The sequence below is a fragment of the Vicia villosa genome, linkage group LG1, assembly GCF_029867415.1.
Source record: "Vicia villosa cultivar HV-30 ecotype Madison, WI linkage group LG1, Vvil1.0, whole genome shotgun sequence".
Classification (NCBI taxonomy): domain Eukaryota; kingdom Viridiplantae; phylum Streptophyta; class Magnoliopsida; order Fabales; family Fabaceae; genus Vicia; species Vicia villosa.
This window is the reverse complement of record NC_081180.1, coordinates 46,714,612-46,731,233: the sequence shown is the minus strand read 5'-3', so window position 1 is coordinate 46,731,233 and position 16,622 is coordinate 46,714,612.

Genomic DNA, 16,622 nt, shown 5'->3' with positions numbered 1-16,622 from the left:
TGAACTGATCATGGCTTCAATTCTTGAAATGCATGTTGGGATGGCTTGCCCCAGTATAAGTCTTGAAAGGATATTCTGATCAACAAATCTTGACTGAACATCTGAACAACAGGATCTTGAAATAACGTGTCCCTGATAGGATCACTGATCAAGTTTCTCGACTGTTTGAACTTCCTGAAAGATGAGTGCTTACTTACAAATAAAATGTTCATTCAAGAATGGTAATTTTAATGCAATGCTCAAAGAATATTTTTTGAAATCAAAGTCATTATTAGAATGATGTTATTGATGTAAAGGAAATGGAATCACAGGTCAAAACATAAAGGTTAAGACATTCAAAATGAAAGATAAAGCAAAAGGCATGATATCAAAACAAATGATTGGAAAATCTCATGGGAGTCAGCTTACGCAACCTTGTTGTAGTATGCTTTCAAAATAAACCTTGCTTCAATTAGGTCTTTTAAAGGTTGTAACGTGGCCAGGTTCACGGTTTAAGAAACAAAGGATATAAGGCTCAAAATTTGATTTTTCCCACCCCCTTCGTGATGATCTCCAGTCCTACAACTCAGTTAATTCAACTTATGCATTCAGGTTCCAAGAGGCTTCTGGAATTGCACCTTTGTAATGATGATAGCTCACAAGCAAAGAGAACTTTTGAGATGGCAGTCACTTCTTCCTTTTGATATCACAACATTTTGTTGTTTGAGGAATTTATTGACTTCTCTTTTTTCATCTTTTTCTTTTGATATCCTTAAATTTTGCCTGAACTGTTTATTTTTGATCTTACAGTCAGCGGGATGCCCTTATTTTTGCCTAAGTCATTTTATGGTTTTGACTTAGCAGGCTTATCTTTGTATATATATATATATATATATATATATATATATATATATATGTATATATATATATATATATATATATATATATATATATATTTGAAAGATAGTGACTGCCTTGCTTAATGATTGATGAATCATCATTGGCTTTTGATTGACATCTCCAACATTTTTTTGATGTATGCGGAGGAAAGCTTGTGATTGAAACCTTTGTTAAAAGGTGTACTGAATGATTCTCTTAAAATAGAATGCACAGCCAAATTAACTGAGAACTACCCTGCCCCAGGTTAAAAATGCGGGTTTTTTGTACAGAAATAAACACCAACTTCGAAGGCTCAGAGGGGTTGACAAGGGATTAACTTCCTTATTTGTCCAGTGTTTGGGAATTGAAACAATGCCTGTACATCATCAAAAAAGTTTTATTCGAAAGCATACAGTTCAACAACTTGGGTATCTCGTTGTCATCATCCTCCCTCCAATCTTTGCATAAAACACAAGTTTGATAGAGAAAGAAAATGGAAGAAAAAGTTTTGTAAAAGAAGGTATAAACATAAACACAATAGATGTGAATGAATTCAAAATATGCAATGCTCATTTCATTAAAATCACCATTCAGAAACAAACAAAGTCTAAAAGTAAACAGCACAATAAAGGAAATACAAACAGTACAGAAACAAGGCCTAGTGACTAATCAGCAACCAAGATGAGCTATCTTGTCTGAAACACTTGGCTTTAGGAAAATCGGAGGAATGTTGCATTCTTTCTTCAACAAGACTTGCAGGATTTCCATAATTTGATTCATCTGAATTTTCAACTCGCTGACCTCTGCTCTTAGAAACTTTTGGTCTTGTTGAAGTTCTTCCATACTTTTCAGATACATGCTTTTAGTTCAATGTGTCGAGGAATCAGCTTGACAGTAGACAGACAAACTCTGAAGATGGAGACAGACAAGGATAAGTTTTCTGGACAACTTGGATGTATGTATGTGTCATACCCCAAAATTTGCCCATACTTTTTCTCCCATTCAAATTCAAATCAATACATAAAGCTCCAAGACACATTCTCCTATACAAGGCGCAGAAACTAGGGTTTGTTTTGTTCAAAGAAAAAGCAGTGAATCAATGGCTCCAAGACATCTTTTGGGTCAAAACTCACAACTTGAACATGGTAAATTCAATTGAGATGAAACTAAAAGGAGGTTTTAGAAGACATCGCGAGCTTTCTAAAATGGTCAAGAACACCTTTATAGGGTTAAAACTGAGAAAGATACACATGGTTAAAGTTGGGCGAAATTGAGAAAATACATGAGACACAAAATGGAGAATGTTAGGTTTTTAACTAAATGGGCTTAAAACCTTTGATCTCAAACTTGATCCATGAATTATCCATGACCCATAAGTCATTCAAATTATTTTTATAATATATTATTTATTTTATTTTGAATTTAATCACTTAAATTCAATTTAAATTAAATAAAATACTTAAAAATAATCAAAGATCATATATTATTCCAAACTTGATTCAAAGAATATTGCAAATCAATCAAAGTTCGTTTGGAAAGATTTGAGGCAAATTTAGCAAGTTTCAATCAAAAGATCAATCCAAAATCTCTCATATTTCAATCATCTCCAATCATGGATTTCTTTCTCCTTTTGTAACCCTAATGCATTCCTATAAATGATTCATAATATGTACAACAGAGGAAGAGGAAAATCATAAGGGTTAGAGCCTCAAGAACCATAGACAAACTCAAGAAAATCTCACAAAAAAAAAACAAATTCGTTTTCCAAATTGCAACTGAATTCAAAGACTTTCGAAGATCAAATCAGCATCCTGGAAACAGTCTGAAGCTCCCTACGTAATTCACAGACGTCGCAGCGCCAAGGATCACGCCGTACACGGACTCGGTTTGCCTCTTCGTTTCAAAATCTCGATTTCGATTCATTACTAGTTTTAACTGTAATTCGTTCGGTTAATCATGTTTATAATCATGTTTGTGAGCTTTCGGGATGCTTTGGTTTGAGTTTCGATGCAGGGGTTGCGTTATACCATGGCTAGGGTTCCAAGGTCTTGGTTTAGGGCTTCTTGGAATAAGCAAAATTGAGCCATACTAAGGGTTCCATCGCTTTTAGAATGTGTTTTTCTATTGAACTGTGTGTTTATTTGACATTTATATATCGTATTGTGTGAGATCATAATTCACAGGGATTAACTATGGAAGAGGTTGCAGCTAAATGGTAGCTAAATCGCTGCTAAGAACAAGAAGCTCCAACGAAGAAGATGACTGGCCCGCGCGCGTTTCCATTTGAAATTTTCAGAATAATTTGTTTTTTTATATATTGTTTGTTGAGTGTTTTGTAATCAGCGAACAAATTCTGGTCTAGTGGCAGAACGGAACGTGATAAAGTCATTGTACACAGGGGCGTGGGTTCGATCCCTGCCTCCTGTGCATATTTTTCTAACATTTTCTTTCAGTCTCTTTGATCGTAGATTCTATACGCCCACGCGACGCATGCCCATGATACGCCCACAAGCATCAGCCAACGGATCGCCCTGGGAGCATGATCAAACGCCTCCCAAACGCTTGTCCATTGTACACCTGCAGAAGCCATTCACGCTGAATCCAAGCTGAGTATTTCTATTATTATTTTTTTTTATACACAACATAATTTTGTTTGCCTATTTATATTTTGTTTATATATTTTCCAAAACCCCTTTTAATAAAAATCATTCCAAATTTTTTCCTTTCCCACAAAAAACATTAAAAAAAATAGTAAAAAAGTTTTATTTAATTGTTAAATAATTTTCGTTACATCAACATGATTATTTGATTTAAATCAATTTAAATTGTTTAAATAATTTAACTAATTATAATTATTTTTATTTGATTAAAATAAATATTAAGGTTAGAACATTTAATCGAAACCTTACTTTGGGGATTTAATTAATTAGGTTGAAAACCAATAAATTTAACGTTTATCTGTTCTATTAACTATGGTTAACTTGTGCCCTAATCAGGGTTTATGAAGATCAGTACATACACTGAAATGTTTATTTTGTGTGCCTTTTTTCAGGGTTACCTTTCAAATGCTCTCCGACTGTGCGCCTGATCAAATTCAAAGGTTTACCTCCGAGGCAACCTCCGACTCTAACCATATCAGATCAAATTCGAAAGCTAAGTATTATTTCGTATTTAGTTTGAATAACCATTTCTATTTCATTTTGTTTTCTTAACAAATTAGGATTAAATTTAAATATCTATGAACTGCCTATACGCTCACGCCTCGTTGTTTTTCTTTCAGTTCTCAATGGTCAGAGTCAGCGCTTCTGGCAAACCCTTGCCCTCAACCCTGTCAGACCAAGCTAAGTACTTTCTCTCTATTCTATTTTTAATATTCTATTTTTAATTTATTATTCTATTTTCTTTTGTGGTTAATGTAGTTTGCCCTCGAACTTGATAATGCACTCACTGTACTTTGCCTTCCTGTTCTTCCTCCTTTTCAGGTTTATCAATTGCCAAAGCTACGTCACTGGTAACCCTAAACCTCATTTTATTTTATGCCTTTTATTATTATTACTTGTGTCAAACCCCATTGGGGATCCGCTGGTTTCATTGTCCCCTTCCCCTTTATTACTTTATAACTGTGTGGTTAGTAATTTAGGGAGTACAACTCGTTAATTGAATTAGAATAACTAATTAAAAGATAAATATCTGAATATAATCACGTGATTGTTGCACACACGCACGCTTTTGGGGTAACCTCTCTGTTGCCTTGTTGCCTTGTTGCCTGTTGCCTGTTGCCTTTGTGTTTTTGCAGAATAAGCCACGTCCCTCGAATATGAGGATACCTCAGCCATGCTGCCTCGATAAATAAAGGTCATGCGACCCTAATGATGCTGCCTTCGATACACTACATGACCTCGACCCTCGAAAGTTGCCTACGGAAAAGGCTGAGGTATCTTCTGGCTGCCTACGAAATGACTTATTCTGATCCTTGCCTTAGACTACCTGCCCTCCTATGGCATGGGACAGTCTTATGGCAAAGGATGCTTCGATGACCCTTCAACCTCCAAACGAAAGGCTTCCTGCCCTCTTATGGCAAGGATTGACTCTTTCATTCTGAAAGGCTAAAAAGAGACCTATCATCTGAGTTTAAGGTAATTGCCCCTAATTGCCTTGCAATGCTCAAACTTTCATTATATTCTTTCTCATAATTTTTCAAAAGGGCAACGCGTCCCTATCTCTTTCATCTACATTTTCTAAACAAACGAGCAAGCAAAGCAATTAAGAGCCCATGGAAAACCATGGATGCAAAGGGTGCCTTACACCTTCCCTTTGCATAAATTACCCCCCGAACTCAGTTATCTTTAAAAAGGTTTTTTCTGTTTCTTTTAGCCTTTCTAACTTGTTTGGATAAAATAAAAGTCGGTGGCGACTCTTGCTTACCGCGACATTCCGATTAATAAAAGTCAGTTCACCGTATTACAGTATGCAAATGATGCAATGGTTGTTGCTTTTTATTTATTTGATTTTCAAGGAATTCAAATGAATGTATGGATGCATGGTTTATGCATCAATCACAATCAAGATCACACATGGCCGCACGGACAAAGTTCAAAGGTTCGACGTCACGAGCATGGAGTCAAAGTTAAGAACCACCCACAAAGGTATGTACTAGGGAATTTTGTACCTGCCGAACGGGTTCTACAAAGGTTCCCAGAGTTTTCAATCTTCTATCGGATACTAGCGACACACACAATTGCTTATGTGCGCCAATAATATGCCTAAAAAGACCTCGTCTGAGCGTAGCATCGCATGACAACAAGCTCAAATTGGTACTTGATCTTGTTTCTGCACTACATCCTAAAAAGGCTTAGATGGGTTAAAAAGGTTCTAGTTCATTCAGCTTCTACGGAAACTCACTATTGAAAGTAATAGCGTTCTTACGATAGTTCGTAACAACATCTACTACCTTCCATGAGGCCTCCACTGATTGGGGTTCCACCATATGACGCTCATGCTAAGGATTGCTCCTGACATACGACTATTGGTCTTACCACCTCCTATCTCAAGTTACTCGCAAAATTCCGGGTTAGAACTTTATCTCATCACAGAGGAACCATCGAGCACCAAAAAAGAAAAAAAAGAAAATAAACACACAAAGCACACAACAATATATACAGATAAAACACACAGATAAACAAAAATAGGCTTAACACACTTAAAACTGGATCCCCAGTGAAGTCGCCATTTTTTCTGTAGCGGGGAAAATCTGATATCGAAGCCATGGGATTGACTCGAATCAATATTTCGTTTGAAATCGCCACCGCGCTTTATTTTTTCAAAGGAAAAGGGAAAAGAACGAATAACCCAAAGTTTTGTTTTTAAAACAAGAAAGAGATCTCAGGTACGGGTGTTGTTTATACAAGGGGAAGGTTTTAAGCACCCCTCATATCTGTGGTACTCCACAGGAACCTTTTGAAAATCTGTGTTGTGTGTGCTAAAAAGGGTTTGTTTTATTTTTAAAATAAGCTCGGCAAGACATTAAGCCTTGGGCCTACATACCTCCTCGGTGCAATGGAGAAGTCAGAGCTAATGTAGTTCCGCTTAAAAGGGAAAGCGTTTTAAAAACGAATAAACACTTTATCGTCGTCGGAGAGAAATACTCAGCCATTGATCTTGAGCATGAGAACAAACGAGTTCTTTGCATCGCAAATGAAAGAAGGGCTCCAACTCGGATAAAATCAACGAGTATGCCACTAGCTCTCTCACGCGGAAAAGATCTCATTATATCAATCAATTTCAAAATCGTGGGGTATAACCACTCGTTTCGACAATTAATAGTGTCTAAACTTTTGAAGAAAAAAGGCCACTAAGGGCAAAAGATATTTTAAAGAAAACTTTTTGAAAAGATTGCAAACATAAGAAGGTTTTTGAAAAAGGGAGAAGATTTTGAAAATTTAAGAATGGGAGGAGATGAAGAGGCTATCCTATTGCATAAAATAAAAGCTAAGGAAAGAAACGGTCTAACCGAAATAAGAAGCCAACATTTGACATTATGAGTCAAGGTAGATTTCCCATCCTTTGGAATATCAATACTAAACCATCACATTACCACTTGGGGATCCAGATGAACTTATTATCTTAGCACCATTTCGCATTAAGCACATTAAAATTCTGACGAAAATCGGGCAGAGTAACGGCTGTTTTCGGGTAAAATCCTTATATCAATGCCTTGGAATTAACCATCAAGGGCTTTCAAGGAAATACTTGCACATACAAACAAACAACAATCCAATGCCAGACAGACAGAATAACAGCAGAGTAACAATATCATGAGGGTCCAGAGGTACTAAGTCCATAAGTCCGAATCTCCAAAATGCTAGGGATAGTAACCAATAGTCCAAAAGAGAGCCTTAGGTGTTTTTTAGATTTTTGTTATTTATTAGTGTTTTAGCATAAAAATAAAGTATGGTCCAAGTGGACAAAAGAAAAATAGCGGAAGCATAAACATACGTCCAAATGGACAAAGGAAAATGGCGGAATGTAAATATGATGAAATGATAAAATAAAGCGATAAAGCGAGAAATATAAAGAGCGGTATAGTAAATTGCGGAAATTAAAGTCAATTGTTAGATGTCAAAGATAACCATCTTGAAACTTGTCAAGTATGTTATCAAAGTTAGTAATGAAGATCGATGGTGAGTGAAGGATGTTCTCAGATTTAAATTCAATGGACATTTATCAGAAGCTTGATAAAATCATAGCGACTACACGATAAACCTCCATAAGTCTTAAATCAACCGCATACAATTCTCTTCCATATTTGATCTTTTTTTATTCGGGACACGAAATATTGCGCTATGTTAAGCAGATCGCCAATTGATTTATGTAGAAATCACCCTACAACGAGGCCGGTCAAAACTTTATGTGCTAATGCATGCAAGAGAAGCGATATGTAGATCACTCTCCGAAAGCAATACCGCACGAAAAGAAAAATGGTGAGTGATCTAGTCTTTACCAAGAATCCATAAGAATTCTCAAGGTATTAAGACTTTCATCGATCAAAATAAAGAGAAACAAAAGATGGAACCACATTAAAAGCTCCTTTCATCCATAATTTCAATCACTTAATTTTGCGGATTTGGATTCTCATCCTATCGACGCCCTAAGTCCATTGAAATTAGAGAGAAATTAGGCCTCTAACTTGTGATTCAAAGAAAATATCAAAAGAATGGAGTAGAAGATGAGTTAGAACCAAAAACAAGTCAAAAACCACAAAAACCAGCATTCTGCCCAGTGTAAATCGATTTGCACAGAGTGTAAATCGATTTGCATAACTCTGCTGTTTTCAAAATCTGCGCAGTTTTCAGTTGTGTAAATCGATTTGCACAAGATGTAAATCGATTTGCACAACACAGTTTTCAAAAAAACAGCAAATAAAGAGAAGAAAACTTGTTTAAACATAAAACCAAACACCTTGTGATCTTGGATCAATTTGTGCACGAAAATGTATCAAGTAAGCAAGCAAATCTCATCAATATAGCACCAAAGGTGCATCAAGCATAAACAACAATGGATCACATCTTGAATTATGGATTGGATCTAGAATTTTACCAAATATTTCACAAAATTTGTATCTTCTTCAAGAACACACAACCACAAGCCTTGATCTCTCACAATTGATGAAGAAAAGTAGTGTTTATGTTGAGGTTTAGCTCTAAATTAGTGAGGTTCAAGATGTGACTCACTAATTTGTGTGGAAGAAAAAGAGCTTTGAGTGATGGGTTTGGAAGAGGTGAGGAGAGAATTTGCAATAAGTTTCTTGGCTATCAAAGCTTGAAAAATGAAGAGGGGAATGCCTCAATTTATAGGAGCTAGGCTTGGGAATTTTTGTGGCTTGGAGTTAGGATTGGAAAATAGAATTAGGCTTGGGAAAAGGATTTGGAGCCAAAAATGAGATCCAATGGTCTTGATGCATTCACATGAGGGTTTATGATTAAATGATGTAGGTAATCAAATACAAGAGCTAAGTCATGCTTGAAGGATAGAAAAACACTTAGAAAGGGGGGGTTTGAATAAGTGTAGCTTTAAAAACTTGACAGATAAAAAATAAATTGCACAGTTATTTTTATCCTGGTTCGTTGTTAACTAAACTACTCCAGTCCACCCCCGCAGAGATGATTTACCTCAACTGAGGATTTAATCCACTAATCGCACGGATTACAATGGTTCTCCACTTAGTCAGCAACTAAGTCTTCCAGAGTCTTCTGATCACACACTGATCACTCCAGGAACAACTGCTTAGATACCCTCTAAGACTTTCTAGAGTATTCTGATCCACACGATCACTCTAGTTACAACCTGCTTAGATACCCTCTAAGACTTCCTAGAGTATTCTGATCCACACGATCACTCTAGTTCCTTACAACTTAATGTAATCAATTCTAAGAGTATTACAATTGCTTCTTAAAAGCTATAATCACAAACTGTGATATTTCTCTTAACGTTTAAGCTTAATCTCACTAATATATTACAACAGCAATGTAGTGAGCTTTGATGAAGATGAAGATTCTGAGCTTTGAATAGAACAGAGTTTCAGCAAGTTAATATGAGTTGTTTTGTTCAGGATCGTTAACCTTGCTTCTCATCAGAACTTCATATTTATAGGCGTTGGAGAAGATGACCGTTGAGTGCATTTAATGCTTTGCGTGTTCCGTACAGCATCGCATTTAATGTTATACGCTTTTGTCAACTACCTCGAGCCTTGTTCACGCTGTGTCTACTGACGTTGCCTTTAATAGCTTTTAACGTTCCTTTTGTCAGTCAGCGTAGCTTGCCACTTGTACTTCCTTCTGATCTGATGTTTGTGAATACAACGTTTGAATATCATCAGAGTCAAACAGCTTGGTGCAAAGCATCTTCTGATCTTCTGACCTTGAAGTGCTTCTGTGCGTGATACCATCAGAACTTCAGTGCTTCTGATCTCATGCTCTTCTGATGCTTCCATAGACCCATGTTCTGATTCTGCTTCGACCATCTTCTGATGTCTTGCCAGACCATGTTCTGATGTTACATGCTGAACCCTTGAGACAAAGCTTCTGAGCGCTGAATTATGCATACTCTTTATATACTTCCTGAAAAGGAAATTGCATTGGATTAGAGTACCATATTATCTTAAGCAAAATTCATATTATTGTTATCATCAAAACTAAGATAATTGATCAGAACAAATCTTGTTCTAACAATCTCCCCCTTTTTGATGATGACAAAAACATATATAAATGATATGAATTTGCGATCAGAAAGAGCAGACGGCAAAACACAAATTACACAGCTATAGCATAAGCATATGAATATGTCTCCCCCTGAGATTAACAATCTCCCCCTGAGATAAATAATCTCCCCCTGAAATAAATACTCGAAGAACTTTAATAAAAGACTTCCCTGATTATTTCGGTAGAGACGATCACATAAGCTTCTGTCTTCAGAGAATTCATAGCTTCTGACTTCTGCTTCCATTGGACAGCTTCAGAACTAGAATTTCTTTAGATCCCTAGAACACTCACAGCTTCTGATTCCTGCTTCCATCTAGGACAGCTTCAGAACTTGAATTTCTTTGATCTTCAGAACATTCACAGCTTCTGATTTCTGCTTCCATTTAGGACAGCTTCAGAACTTGAATTTCTTTGATCTTCAGAACATTCACAGCTTCTGATTTCTGCTTCCATTTAGGACAGCTTCAGAACTTGAGTTTTCTGGATCTTTAGAACATTCACAGCTTCTGATTTCTGCTTCCCTCGGATAGCTTCAGAGCTTTGAATTTCTACCAACATCACTTCATGCTAGATTTGTATCAGAACATTGTTGAATGTACCAGAGCATCATCAGAGCATCTCTACATCCTGAAATGTTACAGAACAGAAACTAAACGACAAAAGTCAGCATGAATGAGTCAGAACATAAAATGTATATTCGAATACAGGATATGTATCAGAGCCATATAGGCAAAAATAATGTATCAGAGCAAATAGAATTTTGTCAGAGCAAATAGACAAATATGGATCAAATTCTATTATCAGTGCTTCTGATTCATTCTTCTTTCTTGCTTCTGATTTCTGAAGCTTGACAGCACTTAGCTTGCTTCAGTTTCCATGAGCTTATTCTTTTTACAAAATAACACTTCTTATGGTTTTGCTTCTTGTGTTTGCTTTGAAGATTCTCTTCACTTCTTTATACCTGCAAAACACTTAAACCATATAGAACTTGCAGTTCTTGTTAGTAAATGTGTGGGAGCTTTACCCAGCAACTGATAGATTAATCAAATCATTTATCATTTATCTTCTCCCCCTTTTTGTCATAACACCAAAAAGCATAAGAGATTCAGATGCAAAGCAAGAGACAAAAGGAAAGAAACACAAATAACTTTTCATTGATTTCAACAAGAAAGATTACAAAAGAGGAATGCAGGAAAACAGATGCAACAAGGAAAGAAAACTACACAGACCAAAGGACTAAGATCCTAGCCTACGCAAAATCCGCGCCAGAACATCAAGAATCCCGTCAGTACTTGTAGCTTGCCTTGCCATGAAGGAGCGAAACTCAGCATTGGCTACTTCTTGCGCGTCCAAACGAGAAGCCATCATAGCTTGATTCTGATGAAGAGCTTCCAAGGTCTCCATCAGAGCTGAGGTTTCACCAGAAGAAGAGGCACCTGAATTTCTGCCAAAAGGGACAGCAATCTCAGCAGGGTGATCTTCTGGGAGATCTTCAGCTTGTGCATCTTCCATTTCCTCATCTGAGTCTGACTCAGAAGTAGCCTTAGCATATTCTGGTTCAGGCAGCTCAGAAGTTCTAACTTCCAACGCTTGAAGAATAGCTGCTAGGTTTGTTGGAGGAGTAGGACCAGCAACTTCAGCAGGATAAACCACTACTGGAAAGACCATGTGAGGTGCTTTTTCAGAAGGGTTCATTCTGAACCAGTTAAACAGCCACTGAAAATCTCCAGTCAGCACAGGAAACCATGGTTTCCACACCACGATGTCTCTGCAGAGATTTTCTTCTTCCAACTCATCTGCAGGTATCTTCTTCTCAAGAACACTTCTGTTCCTGATGAGATGGTGATAGCTGCTTTCACCAACTTCCAACCGAAGACCACGAATACCAGGAGCTTCAGACATGATCCTTCTCTGAGTGTCTGTAGCCCTAACCAGAAAATCCTGACGAAAGGTATCCCAAAGGTTGCTTGTAGCATACTCATCCAGATGGTTAAGGTGAGCAGCACCCAGAATCTCCAACCAGCCATTTACATCAGAATGTAAAAGCTCCAGAAATGATTGAGTGGTAGGGGTTGGAGGGTTGACAGTGAACCTGGAGTCGGGAAAAACAACACTATAGGGATTAGGTGTTCTGGTGGGAAAAGGGTGTGAGAGAGATGAAGAAATATCTGATGGATGGGTTGAAGGAGAGGAGATATCAGATGGTGAAGAAGGTGGTTCCGAGAGGATGAATGAGGAGGAAGAGGTGGTGGAGGTCTGTGAAGAGGGAGGTGATTGAGGGGTACCGTCAAGGGGTTGATACACACGTCTAGAGTAATTTCCAGACATCATAGCTTCAAACGGGTTCACTTTGAGAGGGTCATAGGTGATCCTTACTCTTTTTGGTTTGGTTTCTGGTTCAGCAGTTGCCTTTCTCTTTTGTTTCCGATCATTATCTTGATTCCCAGAGCTTGACGATGGATTCATGATGAAGTTGCAGATATTGGAAACTGCTAGGGTTTATGATATGAATGCAAAGAGAGAGAACGAAAAAGAAACTGAATGCAAAGTGAGAGAAATATAAGAGGGAAAAGAAACGTTTGAAGAATATAAAAAGAAAACTGAAAGAGAGTAAATGATGAAAAGCATTTAATGTTACGTGACGTGAGGAGAGATAATAATGACAAAAGACGTGATTTGCACAGTTACCTAAGTAGACGTCCCCTCAACTGCACGCACGCTTGTCCAGGAATAGTGAACACGTGTTTACCATCTGGATAGCCAGTTACAGCTGTTTTGCTTTTGAAGAGATTCTGAATCAACTTAGACAATGAAACGTTAGTAATAACTGAATCACAATTTCTAATTGATTTCAATCAGAACTTCTTAAAAAAGATTTCATTTCAGAAGATACCCATACATAAGAACTTCTCATCTTCTCATTCTGGGCTTGTTTCTGAAGACCCATTTTGTACCTATTATATTGAATCCATCTGGTCTAGGAACAAGATCCCAAACATCATTTCTTGTAAACTGATTCAGCTCTTCTTGCATAGCAATTATCCAGTCTGGATCTTCTAGAGCATGATCAACAGAAGTTGGCTCGATCAAAGATACAAGACCTAATTGACAGTCTGCATTGTTCTTAAGGAATGCTCTTGTTCTGATTGGATCATCCTTCTTTCCAAGAATGACATCTTCTGAATGACCAGAGATGAGTCTGGATGATCTTCTGACAGATGGTTCTTCAGAAATGCTTAGATTCTCCAGAGAAGCTGATACTTGATCTTCAGATTCTTTGCTTCTGAGAAGCTCTGCTTCTGATGCGTTGCTTCTTGGCTCAACAACTTCTGATATATCAATATCACAATCTGCAAAATTATCAAACTGCTTTGGTTTTTCAGAACCAAGCTTATCATCAAACCTGATATTGATTGATTCTTCCACAATCAATGTTTCAGTATTGTATACTCTGTAGCCTTTTGAGCGTTCAGAATATCCAAGAAGGAAACATTTTTGTGCTTTGGAATCAAACTTACCAAGATGATCTTTAGTGTTCAGAATAAAGCATACACATCCAAAAGGATGGAAATATGAAATGTTGGGCTTTTTATTCTTCCACAATTCATAAGGAGTCTTATTTAGAATAGGTCTGATAGAGATTCTATTCTGAATATAGCATGCAGTGTTTATTGCTTCTGCCCAGAAATGCTTAGCCATATTGGTTTCATTGATCATGGTTCTGGCCATTTCTTGCAGAGTCCTATTCTTTCGTTCTACAACTCCATTTTGCTGTGGAGTTCTAGGACAAGAGAAATCATGGGCAATACCATTTTCTTTGAAGAATTCTTCAAAGGATCTGTTCTCAAATTCACCACCATGATCACTTCTGACCTTTATGATTTTACACTCTTTTTCAGATTGAATCTGAATGCAGAAACCAAAGAACACTGAATGAGACTCATCCTTGTGTTTCAAGAATTTTACCCACGTCCAGCGGCTATAATCATCTACGATGACTAATCCATATTTCTTCCCTCTGACAGATGCTGTTTTGACTGGGCCAAACAGATCAATGTGCAAGAGTTCTAATGGCCTTGAGATAGAAACAACATTCTTGGACTTGAATGCAGGTTTGGAGAACTTGCCCTTCTGACATGCTTCACAAAGAGCATCTGATTTGAATTTCAGATTAGGGAGTCCTCTGACAAGATCCAGTTTGTTAATCTGAGAAATCTTTCTCAAACTAGCATGACCTAATCTTCTGTGCCAGACCCACTGCTCTTCAGAAACAGACATAAGACAAGTCACCTTCTGACTCATAAGATCTTGCAGATCTGTCTTATAAATGTTGTTCTTCCTCTTGCCTGTAAATAGGATTGAGCCATCCTTCTGATTTACAGCCTTGCAAGACTTTTGATTAAAGATTATATCATAACCATTGTCACTCAATTGACTGATAGATAAGAGGTTATGTGTTAATCCTTCTACAAGAAGTACATTAGAAATGGAAGGAGAGTTACCAGACTTTATAGTTCCAGAGCCAATTATCTTGCCCTTCTGATCTCCTCCAAACTTGACTTCTCCTCCAGACTTAAGCACCAGGTCTTGGAACATAGACCTTCTTCCTGTCATGTGTCGTGAGCATCCAGAGTCCAGGTACCACGACATGTTGTGCTTTGTCCTTTTTGCAGCCAAGGATATCTGCAATAGGAATAATCTTATCCTTAGGTACCCACATTTTCTTGGGTCCTTTCTTGTTAGATTTTCTCAAGTTCTGATTGAACTTGGGTTTAACATTGTAAGCAATAGGAGGAACAGCATGATAATTTTTAATGTGAGTTTCATGATATTTCCTAGGTTGTGTCACATGCTTTTTGGTGTGTGTTATGTGAAAACTTTGAGCATGTGAAGTGTGCCTAATATCATGGGAGTGGCCATACTTGAACTGATCATACAATGGCTTGTATGTGAATTTCATTTCATCAACAGGTTCAAGTTTGTATGGGGTTTCACCCTCAAAACCAATGCCGACTCTTTTGTTTCCAGACACAGCATATATCATAGAAGCTAGCTGACTTCTGCCAATACTTCTAGATAAGAACTTCCTGAAACTTAAATCATATTCTTTCAGAATATGGTTTAGACTAGGAGTGGATTTTTCTGAATCAGAAGGAGATCCAACATTATTGGATAATTTTAAAAGTTTTTCTTTTAATTCAGAATTCTCCAACTCAAGCTTCTTTGTTTCAAATTCAAATAGCTTTTCAGCTTTTTGTATTTGAGACTAATCTGAGACTTGAATTCCAGAAGTTCTGTTAGACCGGAAACTAACTCATCTCTAGTAAGTTCAGAGAATACCTCTTCAGAATCTGATTCTGATGTAGATTCTGATCCGTCATCTTCTGTCGCCATCAGCGCACAGTTAGCCTGCTCATCTTCAGAGTCTGAATCATCTTCTGACTCATCCCAGGTTGCCATAAGACCTTTCTTCTTATGAAACTTCTTCTTGGGATTTTCCTTCTGAAGTTTTGGACATTCATTCTTGAAGTGTCCAGACTCATTGCATTCATAGCACATGACCTTCTTCTTGTCAAATCTTCTGTCATCAGAAGATTCTCCACGTTCAAATTTCTTTGAACTTCTGACGCCTCTGAACTTCCTTTGCTTGTTCTTCCAGAGTTGATTTAGCCTTCTGGAGATCAAGGACAGTTCATATTCTTCTTCAGATTCTGATTCTTCAGGATCTTCTTCTCTAGCCTGAAAAGCGTTAGTGCATTTCATGATATTGGATTTTAATGCAATAGACTTACCTTTCTTTTGAGGCTCGTTTGCATCCAGTTCAATTTCATGACTCCTCAGGGCACTGATCAGCTCTTCCAAAGAGACTTCATTTAGATTCTTCGCAATCTTAAATGCAGTCACCATAGGACCCCATCTTCTGGGTAAGCTTCTGATGATCTTCTTTACGTGATCAGCCTTTGTGTATCCCTTGTCAAGAACTCTCAATCCAGCAGTAAGAGTTTGAAATCTTGAAAACATCTTTTCAATGTCTTCATCATCCTCCATCTTGAAGGCTTCATACTTCTGGATTAAAGCGAGAGCTTTAGTCTCCTTGACTTGAGCATTTCCTTCATGAGTCATTTTCAAGGACTCATATATGTCATAGGCCGTTTCCCTGTTAGATATCTTCTCATACTCAGCATGAGAGATAGCATTCAGCAAAATAGTTCTGCATTTATGATGATTCCTGAAAAGCTTCTTCTGATCATCGCTCATTTCTTGCCTTGTCAGCTTTACGCCACTGGCATTTACCGGATGTTTGTAACCATCCATCAGAAGATCCCATAGATCACCATCTAGACCAAGAAAGTAACTTTCCAGTTTATCTTTCCAGTATTCAAAGTTTTCACCATCAAATACCGGCGGTCTAGTATAACCATTGTTACCGTTGTGTTGCTCAGCAGAGCCAGATGTAGATGTAGACTTTGCAGTTTCATCAGCCATCTTTTACTGAAGCGTTTTTCT